This window comes from Oryzias melastigma, linkage group LG18 (genome assembly GCF_002922805.2).
Source record: "Oryzias melastigma strain HK-1 linkage group LG18, ASM292280v2, whole genome shotgun sequence".
NCBI classification, from domain to species: domain Eukaryota; kingdom Metazoa; phylum Chordata; class Actinopteri; order Beloniformes; family Adrianichthyidae; genus Oryzias; species Oryzias melastigma.
Window position 1 is genome coordinate 9,527,432 of NC_050529.1, and position 16,368 is coordinate 9,543,799.

General features: G+C 38.8%; 1 protein-coding gene across 8 annotated transcripts in view; it reads right to left on the reverse strand.

The window, feature by feature from the left end:
• Positions 1 to 16,368, reverse strand: part of LOC112155935 (adhesion G protein-coupled receptor L3) — a 315,029-nt gene that overhangs the window by 270,366 nt on the left and 28,295 nt on the right. For all 8 annotated transcript variants that reach the window (XM_036216946.1, XM_036216950.1, XM_036216949.1 and 5 more), the window contains exon 2: positions 2,983 to 3,067. The gene's annotated coding sequence lies outside the window, so the exon portion shown is untranslated. The remainder of the gene's footprint in view (positions 1 to 2,982; positions 3,068 to 16,368) is intronic.

A 16,368-nucleotide genomic window follows, 5' to 3' on the forward strand; every position in this document is an offset into this window, starting at 1 on the left:
TATCTCGACAAAAAGGAATAAATGTAAGTAAATCCAAAAGGACCGCTGACAGAATCAAACGTTGAGATGGTTCTTCCTCAAAGGCTTCAAGAGTGACTTGTACAATCAGCCCAGTCTCGTATAATATACGCCAAAACCGGTTTTTGCGTGCATATAATACGCGCGGTCCTAAACGTGTTAAAATGTGTTTTCCACGTTTGACACGTCCCCTGGTGGAGCCGTGAGCATCACAGACAGCCCCGCAAACGAACAATTTGCTTTTCTAATCCTAACCATAACCGTAATCCTAACCTTAACCGGGAACAACGTCATTAAGAAAAGAGCCGGAGGATTTCTGACCACGTGATCAAAACGAAACCTAAAAAGCCATTCTCCCGAGCCGCCGTTATTGAAGGTGTTTAATCCGTGTATCATTCGTTCATGGATTGTGTTTACATCCGCGGTCGGTCCCATGGTAAAGGCGTGGAAAGAGGCAGACGGTTGCAATAATCTCACTCCTGATTGGCGACAGTACTTCCTGTAGATTCGATGACTCAGCTATGACTCAGACCAATCGCTGAAGATTGTTTGCAAATGGCGGTATCCATTTCAGGAATTGACGGTGAAAGCGGCGGCCTACTTTCGCGAGGAGAGGAAGTAATGCATTTCCAATGGGGGACCTCAGTGCTTGCTTTGTCCATTAATTTTTACAGTCTATGACTTAGACCGAATTAGGCAAATCACTACTTACCTGGCTCAGACTTGGCAATAAGTGTTTTGCCAAAAAATGGCGACTAAATTTACTTAATTTTATTTAGAGCCATAAGAAAACCACTTTCTATGGGTGATGTCACTTTTACTCAGTTGTCTTATATAATCAATGTTTCGAAATCAGAGGTCACCTCTCTAGTGTATATATGTCTATAGAGTCCAAGACTTTCAAATGTGGGTTTATTTTCAAAGCACATAAAGACTGCCATTAGTCATAATCACAATAGAACTGGAACTAATACAGACGTGTCAAAAGGTAGAACAGAATTCTTTTGAACCGAACACACAATCACAGGAGCCTTTAGTGTCCTGACAACCAGAACAACATGTTGCCATGATTACAAAACTTTCACAAAGCACCACAAAAAGAAAAAAACACATCATTATCATTAATAAAGCACATAAAGCAAAGGGAGCCTTTCATGTAATTAGGTCACTCGGAGGTTTTCCAGGCTTTGCCTGGTATCCTAAAGCTAGCCTGCTTTTCTGCCCCACCATAGTTACCTAAGTAACAGGAACCGACAACAAAGACCTGCAAAGTCAACTACCTCTGGACAAAATTCAAATTCAAGAACACAGCTGACCTGGACCTGAAGCCTTTCCCCCACAAACCCCTTTTCCAGTCAAATAGCCTGTTTTGCATTATTTGAAGAAGCCCCGGCCGGGATGACACTATGAAAACAAACGGAGAGGCTCTGAAATAACAGACCCAAATCTCGGCCGGGGTTCATGTCATCACGGGCCATTATGGTCGAACTAACTTGAATGGCCAGCGCTATGGGAAACCATGCTGGGTATGCAAATCCTTAATCATTCTTTACAGGAAGCTTGGTAAGATTGAGCTTCCCTACCTTTAGTTATTCAAGTAGCATAAAAAAAGACCATAAAAAGTTCTAATTCCATGATATTGGCGCTGATAGAATGCGTAATTTCACACAAGATCAGGAAAAAAGCAGCAAGTTCCAGAAGAAGATGGTGAAATGAAGACAAAATCAAAGTTTAGAGAAGCTGTATAAGATATATATATATATATATATATATATATATGTATATTAGCAACATATAAAAGCAACATGCTGTTTACCTTAAAGCTATTGACCTGACAACCCATTCTATGTCTGTATTCTACGTCTGCCAGCAGCATTTACTGTCCTCCCATATGTGAAAGACACAATCATATGGATCATCATGGTTCCAGTAAGAAGCTAAGTTTAAAAAATTAAAGGGCTGAACAGAACATGTATAAGGCTCTACTGTAATTGAGGGATTTTAGGCCTTAAATGTTGTAGAGTCTATGTACGCGCACATAAAGGCAACTTTTGGGCTTCCACGTTAGGACGTCCACACAACCTATCTTCTGATTGTCAAATCTCTTCATTTTATTTCAAGATTTGATGAAAAACCTGTATAACATGTCTGCGTTTCACCTACATCACCCACCCTTATGTGTTTATCGGAGTGTGGCCGCCCGCAGCATGCCCATAGATAAAATGTACAAGAACATTTTCACTCTATGGGGTCACCAAGTGGTGTAAGACCTTGATATTTTGTGCGTACCCCTGCTAGTTTTTTACTCACATACAGTCTGTATCCCCCCGTAAGGGCAATTGTGACTAAGGCTTAAGGGGTGGAGGCGGTACCAGGAGGCAAACCTATCATCCACTGAGTCAACCTGTAAACTCTGGAGGACAAACAATCTCCCTAATTGAATTCAATCCAGCCTCACTGCATGAGGCGGCAGCTGCAGAGGGCAGCCGGACGAGGAGAGTGCGACACACCACGTTCTGGCTGGTCCAGACAGGCGAGCCATGCCGGGGAGACGCAGCATCGCACTCCAGGCGTGGAGAAACGGGCGCCAGCTGCGCCCCTCGCATGATTACAGCGAAAACAGCATTTGCATCAGAGAATGAAATCCAAACACGCTCCGACGATACATACGGATAACAAACAGAAGGAAAGAAAAAAAAGAAGCTTCACTGCAGAAATTAAAGACTTACCAGAGGTGTAGCGAGATAAATTTGCATACGAAGATGAGCACCTATCACGATTCACTTCCATAAACATCTACTCCACAGAAAGAACAAGCCCGACTGACTCACATGAATGCTCTTCATTACGGTGCTGTGTTAAAGGGGGGGTGGCAGATCTTGTACACACACAGACAATCTGGGAAGTGTTGTGCGTTCATGACGTTTTCAGGTCTGTTTGTAAGAAGTGGATATGATACAATACCTTTGAGCGAGTGGGAGTGGGCTCCTCCAGTGACTAGAAATCCTGGAGGGGTGTCACATTCAAGATAAGAGAGGCGAGCTCCTTCCTGGAAAAGGAACAAGAGAGAAGAACGGGTTAGGAGTCTGCAACAACACTTCCAACTTCCAAAAACTATCTGACAGGAAGTTGCGTTTGAAAAATTCAAGAATCATTGACTTCCACCAGGATGGACCTAAGGCGACCCTTATCGATAGATCAGCAGAATTAAGCCTTTAACACTGGACATGTCAATGGTGATACCTAAAGAAGACTACATAAGAAATCCCAAAATGCCACCATGTGGCAAATTGAGTATTGGAGGCTTTAAGAAAAAGTAGAAATTTTAGGGCAATGAAATTATTTTTCTATAAATTCTGACTATGGTCATAAAGGTTGCTTTAGAAAGAAACAGCTGTTAGGAAATAGTATGTTGGGAGTCTATTCATACCAGTTGCTAGTTCAACCAAAGAAACATTGCCACAACGCCCATCCAGACCAAGACAACAATGGGGATCATTCCACAGCAATGGTGGACCACAGCCGCCCTAGCAAGGGCGACAACCGCATCAAACACCACCAACCAATCCAGCAACCCCTGACACTGGGGTAAAATGCTAAAACTAAAAGATTTATGTGAATACATATAATGAAAAATAAGATTAAAAACAGAATAAATACAATATACATGTAATACAATCAAGCAAATAAAAATTAATAACTAGACAGGTAAGATAAACTGGCCAATCAGATGCCTCAATAAAAGTAGGTGGTGCCCACTTGCCCCTTTGTTCAACATTTGAAACAGCCCGGTTTCAAGTAGTAGTGGTGTAGCCTTGCAACAAGCTCACTCCTGATTGGCGAGAGTGGTTGCCATAGAAACATAGACTGACTCAGACCAATCACTGCCTAATGACAATTTCAGGGCCCAAAATGGCATATTGGGATCAAACTAAATTGACTGGTTCGGTTGGAGTCAGAAGTAAGTTATTTTTTATAGGTGACATCACACTCACTCAGTCCAGTTCTTATATACAGTCAATTGTAGACACCAACTGTATGTAGGGTTTGGGAGATATTTAGGTCTAGAAATGTCCTCTACAGAGGACACATTAGTATTACTGGTAGTCAGGAGGTTTTTTTCTGGTGAAAGAAAAATTACAAGCATCGTTTAGGTTATTCTTTTGCACCAATAACCTCAGACAGCTTTAGTTTTTTTGGGTGCCCTCTGGGTCAGCCATCATCGAGCCACACCTTCATGAATTTTTCAGCTGTTTTTTTCCGCTCCCCTCTGCGGGGCTGGAAGCGCCATTCAGGTCACATCGGCGTTTTTAATGGCTGATTTATGAAAGCCCGACAGGGGCTCGGCGATGGGCTCGCAGGACAAAAGAGCCTGTTTTAAACTGCATTAACACGCCGCAGTAAATATCCCATACAACATTAGCATTTTGATGACCCCCCTTCCCTCCCCGATCACATCACCTTTAGAACACACATCCCCCCATCTCCTTTTACCTCAACCCATCTCTCAACCTTCCTTTCATTTCTTCACGGTAAACATTCACCTGACATGGGAGCACACTTGTGGAGTGGTTACCTCCAATTATAGCAGAATTAATGAGGAACTCCAAAGGTAAACTCTAACTTTATTCACAGATACAAAAAAAATGATTTTCTTCTTTACTTTTACTGATAAAAAAAGAAGACAAAAAAATCACTTTCTTATTAGAGGTGCCGTAACACGATTTCTAATCAAATCCAGAATTCAATCCAAACACTGATGAGCACCAAAGCTCCTGTGATGAAGGTGTCTAAAGCAGGTTATGGTCTGGAATAAAGAGCTGGAATTAAAAAGGACTCTTTGGTAGGACTGTGTTTGCTATGCTAATGAGGCTGATGTTTGAGTGACTTTGAGGACTTTTCAAGTCATACTCTGATCATCTTTTTGATCTATTCTAATGTGTTCCCAGTGGTCTTTATTATAATTATAAAGGTTTCAGCCAAAACAGATAAAAAAAAAAACCTGTGTCGTTTCATAGGACATACTTTCTGCAGAGCGACATGAGTTGATTAGAAATTCAACTTGGGTTTGGGGCTGTTGACAAAGAGACCTCCTTTCTCTACCCATTGCAGAGAACTCTCGGTTTACATCCTTTCCGACTATCTTACAGTCCCTGAAACCTCTAACCTAACATTACGAGTTCAACAAAAATGGAGAAACAGCAGGAACTGCAAACAGCTCTGACCAACTTCCGATGGCTCTCCTGATTCATGTCTCGGTCACAACTCAAGTCTCGTGGCTGACGGCTCAAGTCTCAAGAGCCACAACTCAAGTCTTGTGGGTTGCCAATAAAAGTCTGGTGGGTCATGACTCAAGTATTGTGAGCAGAGACTCAAGTCTTGTAATGATTTATCTCAAGTGTCATAGGTCGTGACTCAAAACTTGTGGGTCGTGACTCAAGCCTCGTGAGTCGCGACTCAAATCTTGTGGGTTGCGACTAAAGTCTGGTGGGTCATGACTCAAGTATTGTGAGCAGAGACTCAAGAATTGTAATGATTTATCTCAAGTGTCATAGGTCGTGACTCAAAACTCATGAGCCGCCACTTAAGACTCATGGGTCGTGACTCAAATCTTGTGGGTCGTGACTCAAGCCTCGTGAGTCGCGAATCAGATTTCGTTGGTAGCGACTTAAGTCTCCTGAGCCCCAACTCAAGTTTCGTGGGTTGTGACTCAAGTCTCGTGGCTGGCAACTCAAGTGTTGTGAGCCACAACTCAGATCTTGTGGGGGCATAACTCAAGTCTTGTGGGTCGCGAAGTAAATGTTGAGGGTCGTGACTCAAGTTTTGTAGGATGCGACTCAAATCTCGAAGGTCGCGATTGAAGTCTTGTGAGCTATGACTCAATTCTTGTGGGTTACCACTCAAAGCTCTTTAACCACTACTTAAAGATCATGGGTCGTGACTCAAGTCAACTTTGGAGCTATCCAGCCTTAAGCCTTCCTTGTTGCTTAGAGCTCTATGTTTACGTAGAGCAAGAAGTGTATTTGTTTCTATGTCACACATGCAATCTTTTGCAAACACATTTTTTGTCTGCTCCTTATTCAGAACAATTTGAACAAAGAAATACTCAGAAATGCTATTTTGAACTTAGTTTCATAAATGTCCTTCTCCATCCAAAGAATGCCACAGAAATATGTTAAAATTCGATAAAACACAATTTTTACCTTAATTCCAGTTCTTTTTCAAGCTATATCTTTTAACCAAAACAATGAATCAATTCCACTGATGATTCTAAATGCATCAAATGTTGATTTATTTATAGAAATGTCCACTTGAAACCAGTTTTAATTGGTAAATAAAAACACTCTATGAGTAATTCCGGTTATGAACCGAAAGAATTGGCAAATTATTTGACAAAAAAAAACTAGACTTGTGGATTCGTTGAATGTATGTATGCATGTGAATAAATCAGTTTAATATTTTAATGTTTCCCTTTAGTACATCGTGGGTTCAAATTGCACAATAAAACTTTTTAATATGAAGGTTTTGTTGATAAGATTGCAAAAAAAAGAGATTTTAGCAAAATATAGTTATTTTTTGCAGATATTGAACAAGTAAGGGGGAAACGGATAAAATCCCGACTTCCAAACGTCTTTTGGACACCACGATGGATCCCGGCTTTCCAACAAGTGGCGCGGGCTGTGCTTAGCTAAATCTGCTATTCATTATGTCTGATGGAATGTAGGACTTTGGCAGCCAAATACAGATGCGACGGGTCGAATCTGCCGAAAAGCTGAAACTCGTCGGGTCAGCGGAGCATCTGCCAGTTCTTCAGAGAGGCCCACGAGTGCTTGGAAGGGAAGACGCTCGCACCATATTGCAACACAAACTGCAGAAACGAGTCGAAAAAAACAGCTTCTTTCTAAAAACAACAGCCTTCCCTCATATCATAGCTGTAGAACAGACATGTCGACGGTTTACAGCTGTGAGCGCTTGTAACATATCTCTAATTCCAGCCTTGTACCTGCTGCTGCTCTCCCTGGCAGCTGACGGTATCAAAGCCAAACATATTGCTCTCTTGTAATCAGCGGTGTTAATGCACTGGCAAAGCAGGAAGATGGCGCTTCCAAAATATCTTCAAAGAGTTATGGGCCAGCTCCAGGCGCCCAAGACGGCCTCCAACGAGAAGGACTTGGACGCTCGTACCTACGATGAGCCATGGAAGCTGACACACTGGGCACTGGAGTCCCAGCGTGACATCATAGGGGGAAGATGCTAATGAGAGGCTCATGCTGCAAAGCTACAAGCTGTTAGCTTATTGGGTATCAGATCAATACTGGGGATTTTTTATACAAATACACACTTTATTGCTACGTACACACCAGGTATACAGTGTTGACACTGGATAGTCACTACTGGATACTAGCGCATGTGTCGACCGTGGTGTGGAACGTCAAAGCGGTGCAAATCTTTCACAGCTCTTTTCCGATATATGAAAGATTTGGCAGCATGTAACTGGCACAAATCGTAATGAATAATTACTCCTTTATGATAATTTTTCAAACCGATGGCTCTGAAAAGTATGCTACCTATCGAATCACTATAGAATCTGAGTCCCTAATTGGTCAAAGTTCAACTGGTTCAACTTTCATCATTAATGGATGTGCATAGAGGCCGAAAATAAACTTAAAAAATTGCTTAGCGACGCATGAAGGCTAAAGTCCAAAATGCGCATATGCGAGAATATTTAGACTTTTTATTGAAAGTGGGGTCTTGAACATGCCGTTTTTGAGGCCGTTGTGACAACACATGCTCATCCCCATGTGGTCACATATTGACGTTTAGCTAGGTCCCCTCTGTATCACTTTTACCCTTAAACCATACGTGACGACTTGGGTGTGAGAATGTGTTGGTTGTAAAGGTAGCGTAAGTCATTGGTCCCCAATTTTCCATAAGCTTCCGATAATTGACTGTATTTGAGGACGTGACTGTCTGGGTGTGATGTCATTCATAAAAAATGTCTTTCTTTCAGCTCTAGCTAAAGTCAATTTTGTCGCCATTTTTTCCTTAACGTCATCAATAAGCACTAATTGGTTCAAATTGATCTGAGTCAACGTTTCTATGGCAACCATTCTCACCAATCAGGAGTGGACGTTCACATCCATTCCGCTTGAAAGCAAGACGCTTCGAATGTTGGACCTGGGGGGCCAACAGGCTCCACCTACTGTTGTTGAAGCATCTGATTGGCCAGTTTATAACTTGAATAACTCGTGTAGAAAAGAAGGTAGCAGCTGTTTGTTTCTCAATAAAACTCTTTTGATTTTGGCTTCTTGGAGCCGGCAGGTACTTCCTGTTTGGGGTCACTCAGTCCAGTTCCCTTATACAGTCATTTTTTTATTTATGCTAAAGGAAACGGAATAGCCACTCTTTAATCGCTTTGCATAAAAAGTTGCTTTATTTGCACGTCTCATTCGACATTTTCCCTTCTTTTTTTTTAAACATTCCGGTAAAGGCCATTTGAAATTACAGGGAGATAAAGGTTTGCATGTTAAGTACGGGCCTGCTGAGTCTCCACCATGAGACCAAACTGCGAGTGGGATTAATTTTACATCATGTCATTAACTTTTCACCGGCTGCTTAAGATATGCGGCCACTTAAAGCAGGAGGGGGAGTCGGAAAGGTGGTTGTGGTGGTGGGGGGGGCTTTTTCTTTGACTGCCGAGTTAAGTCGCACTGGATCCCGGCGCTCAAAGTGAATGATCGTCCATTGGCGGAGTGGATGAGCGCGAGAGGAGGAGGAGGCACTTTGTGCAGCGGCTCAATGGCGGTAATGCACAGAAAATTGGCCCTTTTCTATATTGCACTAAATGCCGCACTCCGTTTCTCAACCCCCCCCTCCCTCCACATCGTCGACAAGGGCACGTTGAAAATTACAAAGTGATAAAACACAGCATGACTATCCAGTTTTTTTTTTTTTTTTGCTGCCGTGAAGTTGCACACAAATTTGATTTCACACTCCAAATGTGATTCATTGTGTGCAGGGTTTGGCCAAGCGGCTGCGCAGAGGAGGGCCCCGTCTGCGACTGCTTTGACTCTTTAAGGCGTAAAATCTCCCCAAGTTTTATCGTCTAATAGTTTAAATATCTTAGTGAGATCCTTCTGACTACAACAAACAAATTGCAGTGTCTGGGAGATATCCAAGTTTAGAAACATTCACTACAGATGATATATTTGCATTGCTAATAGTCAAGAGGATATAAGGAAATATCCTGGAAATAAAATCCCTAACCTGCAGCCGCTTTTAATTAATTAATTTGTTTTATTCTGTTTTACTTCATCATATTTATTTATTTTAGTTCTATGACATGTCTTGGGTGTGTGTAACTTTTGCCTTTTGACCAGGACTCCCTTGAAGAAGAGAGCAGTGGATCTCAATGGGGTTTTTTTCCTGGTTAAATAAAAAAAAAAATGAATAAAATAAGAAAATTTCCCAGAAGTGAAAATTCTCGCTTGGCAAATATAGACCACAATGCATTGCGTTTGAAGAATTTTTCCATCGGAACATCTGAAAACATTAATATTTCTTATGTTTTCACTTCTGCAAATGGTTAATGTATAAATAGGAAGTAAATACTGTGGTAGCATTGTATATAAATCCAGGACACAGTATAGTCCAGACTGTAGTCTTTTAAGGATTAGGGAGATTTCCCACAATCCCTTGCTCTGTTCCTACCACCAGGTGAAGTATCAGAGCAACATTCCCTAAACTGGATCAGTCAAAGAGCAGATTAAGTGCAATAACAAAGTAAACAAGTTTCCAATTTACCAGTTTCTGGATTAATCTTTCTTTTTTTGGTAATTTGCTGAAACATTGACCCAGTTTCACTGGAGCTTTAGCTGTCAGACAGATGGTCGCGTGTTTTAATTGTTGACTTCTTTAGCATGAACAGATTTCCATCACCAACCCTTCAAACAACCAGGTTCTACTGCCAAATCATCATACCTCCACCACTGTGCCTGACAGCTTTTATGAAATATGAGTGTCTTTATGGCTTCCACTTGTAGAAGTCTTGAGGGTTTCACTTTTCATTAAGCTTCTCTCCCCAAGTAGATTAATTAACCTAGATAGGCTGTATAATCCTTCTCAGATTAATGCCTTTGGCACCGTGTTGCCACACAACAAACAAATAAAGCTTCTGCCAAACCAGTGGTGGTCAAACCTCTTAGTTAATCAGATATTTGTGACTAAATCATCTTCCTCCTCCTCATTTAAACCTCCGTCTTGCGTTAGCTTTATGCCTTTTGGTAACGGGTCAGTTTTGACCCACATCTTAATCAGCTATAAAATACATTTAACTATTATTAACTATTATTTATCTTGCTAGGCCTCCTTATCCATGAAAATTTTAAGTTTGAATTTTTTTGGGCCTTTTTTTCCAGCATGCCAATAATTTTCAAGCTTAGAATAATAAATAAAATAAATAGAAAAATTCCATGAATACATAGAAGATTTTTGTGTTACATCACTATTACTTAGAAACATTTACTTATTTAACAATAGTAGCGTTAATCATTTTCGGGTCAGTTTCGCCCCATATTTATATTGGTTTCCAAAAAAGGACAAAGCAAAATGGATCAGAGCAAAGTATATAGATTTGCGGAGTTAAACAACCAATTCATTATTCTGAGGAAATAGCTTTTAACAAATTCTTTGTGGTACGTTTATGCATTTAAAACTAATATCGGGTCTGTAAAAAAAAAATAAATAAATAAAAAAACACAGTCCGACACCACTACACGTTAGCGACATTAGCCACATTAGCTATGTTAGGATATTCACAATACCTGTGATTCCCAACCTTGTTTGTAAAAAGTATAAAACAAACTGATATCACTAAAGCAAGCGTTTCTGTGAATACGACACACAAAAAGTTATTAATAACACATAAAAACCACACAGTTTGACATCGCTATACGTTAGCAACATTAGCCAAATTAGCTGCTTTAGCATATTTACAATATTTTTAATTGCCAACATTGTTTGCAACCTGTAAAAAAAACAAACAGATATCACTAAAGCATGCATTACTGTAATTATGATAACCCAAACGCTGTTAATAACACATAAAAATCACAAACAGTCCGTTAGCATATATTAGCCACGTTAGCATATTCACAACACATTTAATTCCCAACCTTGATTGCAACACATATAAAAAAATAAACTGATTTCGCTAAGGCAAACGTTACTGTGACTATGCTAACCCGTAAGTTGTTAGTAACATGTAAATACACAGAGTACAATGTCACAAGTTAGCTACATTAGCGTATTCACAATTCCTGTAATTCCCAACCTAGTTCGCAAAAAGTGAAAAAAAATAAACTGATATAGCTAAAGCAAACATTACTGTGATTACGCTGACCCAAAAGTTGTTAATAATACGTCAAAAAACACAGTCCGACACAGCAACACATTCGCGTGTTCACAATACTTGTAATTCCCAGCCTTGTTTGGAACATATATAAAAAAACATACTGATTTCGCTGAAAGTAAAAGTTACTGAGACTACGCTAACCTCAAATCTGTTAGGAACATGCAAAAATACATGGATACCGCTACACGTTAGCCATGTTAGCCTCTTCACAATACCTGTAATTTCCCAACCTTTTTGTAACATAAAAAAATAAACTGATATCGATAAAGCAAACATTACTGCGATTATACAACCTAAAAGTTCTTGGTAATACGTAAAACAAAACAAAAAAAATGTCAGACACTGCTACATGCTGGCTGAATTAATATATTTACACCTACATTTATTTCAAACTCGCAACATAAATAAATAAATTGATAGAGCACCTGGTAAAAATTGCGATAATATCAAAAAGCACATTCATAATTAATCCATATATAATTTACACTGACCTTTTTGGGTTTTTTTAAGACAAATGAAGATTTTTAAGTACTTTTCATGGTCTAGAAAATACACTACTTTGAATAATTTATAACTAGAGCCCAACAGTTGATCAAAAACCCTATTTTAGTAAAAAAAATAAATAAATTCCTGACCTGTGAGGGGATATGGACACCTTCCTGTCAGAGAGAAAGTTCAATTTTGGGGGATTTTTGAGTATCTTAAGTAAAACCAGGAGGCAAAAAGACAAAAAAGCAAACTGCACTGCAAAGTGATTCATGACTAAATCAAGATGAAGTCTGCGTGCACCATCTGCTTTTCTGCAATCTGTCCTTGCTTTGCGCCTCTATAAGCTGTTTTTTTTAAGGTAGACAACAAATCCTGATGTAGATTAGTGTGGCATCATTTCGGTAAACCGTAGAGACTTAGTTTTTTTTTATTTTCTGCCTAAAAAAGAAGGAGTTGTGTTTCTAATCTTGAAGCAAAATAACATTTCCTGCCGCCGCCGCCGCCTGCTCTATCTATCACTGCGCATCTCAACAACCTGCTAGCTGTACAAAAGCAACACGGGGGAAAGCGGCGGATGTTCTCGCCGCGGCTTCTGTGCGTCTGATCCAAGTTGACAGCCTTTGGTGTGTCTTTATAAAAAAAAAGCGTTTACTGAAGCACAGCGCCACGGCCCGCTGAAAGCTCATCAAAGAGTGGCTTATTTTATCAGCCAAGTGGAAAATGTGCTGAGGAGAGGAGAATGGGGGGAGGGGGGTAGTGGCGGGGAAGTCGGCGAAAGCGACTAAGCCATTGTGCCCGCCGCTGACCCAAACAGCCGCATTACAGTCGCCGTGGCTGCTTACAACAAAAAAGCCTTAATCGGCGGCGCGGGCCTCGAAATTAAATGACCCCGCAGTTGTGACACGGGGACCGACAAGCCGGGGCCGCCGGCACCAGAGATCCGGCTAATGAACGGGAAACACACTGGCTACTGTGACATCAGCAGGACGAACCGTGAGAAGTCAGTCGGATTTATCCAGCATACAAACTTTGAAAAAAGCTGCTGATGTCATTGACTGGTTTTCTTTTTCGCTAAACACTAAAAATTACCAAATATTTGGATCTAAGTATTTTAGAACTCTTGATATGAGACCAAATTAATCTAATAGAAACTTTTCGTGAGTATGTAATAACATGTTTAAAAATAATAAATCTTGATGATTAAAAACACCTTATTTTAAGGATAGTGGCTAATAAAAAAAAGTCTTACTTCATAACATTTTTATTCAAAATGTGTGAATGATTCATTGTCTTGTTTAAAGAAACATAATATATATATATATATATACATATATTCCTCCATATCATTTTATAAGTTATCTTGTGCTTATTTCTAACTTGGATAATTTTGACAAAACCTATTTTTTATGAAGAGTAAAATATTGGAAGTTATTTAAGGTTTAATTAATTTATTCTGGAATAACATTCCTGCCTTTTTATTATTTATAATTGTGTTAAAAAGTTATGGTTTTAAAGTTTTAAAAATTGGTATTTTGATAACTTTTTGGACTTTTTTAGCGTTTACTAAGATTTTTAAGGCTATTTATGAGTTTAGCTAATATTTCAGCAACATGCTAGCTGTTTTGGCTAATTTAGGCTTTTTTAATTTTTTTAGTTTTGGAGTTTAGCTAATATTGTAGCAACATGCTAGCTGTTTTGGCTAATTGAGGCTTTTTTGTTAATTTTAAGCTGTTTTGGAGTTTAGCTAATACTTCAGGAACATGCTAGCTGTCTTGGCTAATTTAGGCTTTTTTAATTTTTTTAAGCTGTTTTGGAGTTTAGCTAATATTTTAGCAACATGTTAGCTGATTTGGTTAGTTTAGGCTTTTTTATTTTTTTTAGTTTTGGAGTTTAGCTAATATTGTAGCAACATGCTAGCTGTTTTGGCTAATTGAGGCTTTTTTGTTAATTTTAAGCTGTTTTGGAGTTTAGCTAATACATCAGCAAAATGCTAGCTGTTTTGGCTAATTTAGGCTTTTTTTTAAGTTTTTTAGGCTGTTTTGGAGTTTAGCTATTTTTCCAGCAACATGCTAGCTGTTTTGGCTAACCTAGGTTTTTTTAGGCTAATTTGGCATTTAGCTAATATTTTAGCTGGCTATCAGCTTCAGCATTTTCAGCTATTAGCTTCAATGATTTCACCTAGCACCTTCAGTGGCCAAATTCAGCTTGTTTCTGATGTCTAAAATTGGATGACTTACATTCACTTGTGTTAAAAAACCTTGGTGTTTAAAGTCAATATTCCATCCTCTCCCGATCCAACACAATTTGAATGTTAAGAAATACTCAGAAACACAGTTAATCGTAAATTCTTTTATATAGGTCCTCTACGATGAGATAAATGCTGCAAGGACATGTTAAAAGCACAAAAAAAAGGATTGTCATTGGAGTGGGTCTTTAAAAAGTGTGTTTCACTCACTAATATATTTAAAGTACGCTTTTTTTCACAAAATGAATTATATTTTTAGTGGTATAAAAGTCCATCCATCCTTATTTCTAGACCATAATCATCAAAAAGGGGCACTAGAATTACATATTTAAAGATAAATTTGTTTGAAAGTGTCACTTATTACATTTTACTGAAAAATCACTAGAAAGTGAGTTTTGTCTTCTATCAAGTGTTATAAAATGTTTAATATGGAAACTAGACACATTTAATATGATTTTCTTTTGTAGAAATGTACACATTATTTTAAAGACAAACCTACATTAAAATGTGTACAGCAACATTATCAATTATCAGCCAACTATAAGTCTAATATGGTCTATAAAGACAGATGTATTGTTCCTTAAAATAGGATATATTTGGGATAAAAATATAAGATATAGCTATTTTAAGGATATAAAACCCTCTTTTGGAGCAAAACACTTGTTTTAAGACAAAACGTTTTAAATTATCAGACAAATATTTCTCTAAACATTAATTTTTATAGCTAATTTTATTGATTACTTTGTCCTAAATGTTCTGGAAATCACATTTTATTTCAAAAACTCTTACAACAAAAAATCCTACTAACTCCATTGCTAGATGTTTTTCACTTCTAACAATGTAAAAATATCGTATCTTCTATTCATTTGACCTAGATTTGAGATTTTTTCCAGTGTAGTTTTACTCAAAGTTTTTGTCATTGTCATCACAACATCTTCCCTTGGTGAATAATGATGTTCATAAAACTTGTCTAGGAGACGTGACGTGGTTTCTCTTTAATGCTAAGAAGTCATTTTGAGTTTGCTTCTTTGAGTACTACTTTATGTTTTTCTGATCTCAAGAGTTTAAGGATTTTTATGCATTTTAATCTTAATCCTGGGTTTATATTTGGGGAAAAATCTTCAGTGACTTCTTTAGAATCTTTGCAAATTCCTTATCGTTTGCAGAGAATCTTCTCAGGGTGAGAAAAATATCATAAAGAAAAAGCAGAGTAGCAGCAAATGGGAACAATTCATCTCTGTATTCGAGTGTGGCGAACAAACGGAGCCTCTGGACCTGAAGAGGGACTTTAGCAAATTACACCCCGATGCTATAATCACTCCATCACAGGCCGTCGGAATCGGCTCGCTCGGAGAAAAAAAGAAAAAAAAAAAGAAAAAAACCACCTGAAGTCGAGGGGATCCGTTTGCGATGCACGAGCGGCATCCCTTTCCCCAAGGGTCGCATTAAATTCAGCAAAGCTGATAACAATCGACTGAGATTGCTGGCAACTGGTTGAAAATGAAGTATGGCTCTTGATCTGTATTCTGATGAACTTCTGCTTTCTTCCTCTCTGCTTTCACACGTCTGTGTCCTGCTTTCTAGTCTGGATGAATCAAATGGAATTTATGTTCTGGAACATACAGTCTGTGGTGTATAATGAGAGGAAAGATGGTTGTAGTACAGCAGACTTCCTGTACAATGGCTCTTAATTAGTCTTTATTAAAAAGGATGGAACCCTGTGACACTAGTCCTTTGGCTACGTTGAAGCCTTAGTCACACCCCCTTATATGAGTGATGCAGGTTTTAGGTTGTCTGGGCTCGTAGAGAAGTGGTGTCAAACTCAATCGCACAAGAGAACAAAATCCAAAACACAGCTTAGGTCACGGGTCGAACAGGATTAACATTTTTTTAGACTTTAACACTTTATTTTTAAAACTTTAAAATTGCAACACAATTGTGAACGAAATATATAGTGTTGCCTGTGATAATGCTAGTGTGAATGCTCTAAACTAAATTGTATCAAAATAGCCTAAAAAAACAGAAAAAAAACAAGTTAGCTTAAACAGCTAGCATACTGACAAAATGGCTTACCTTCAAAATAGCCTAAAAGACAAACAAAAAAACCCCCAAAAAACAGAAACATAGGTTACTCAAAACAGCTAGCATGTAGCTAAACTTCAAAATAGCCTAAAAAAACTAAAAAAAAAAAAAACATAGGTTA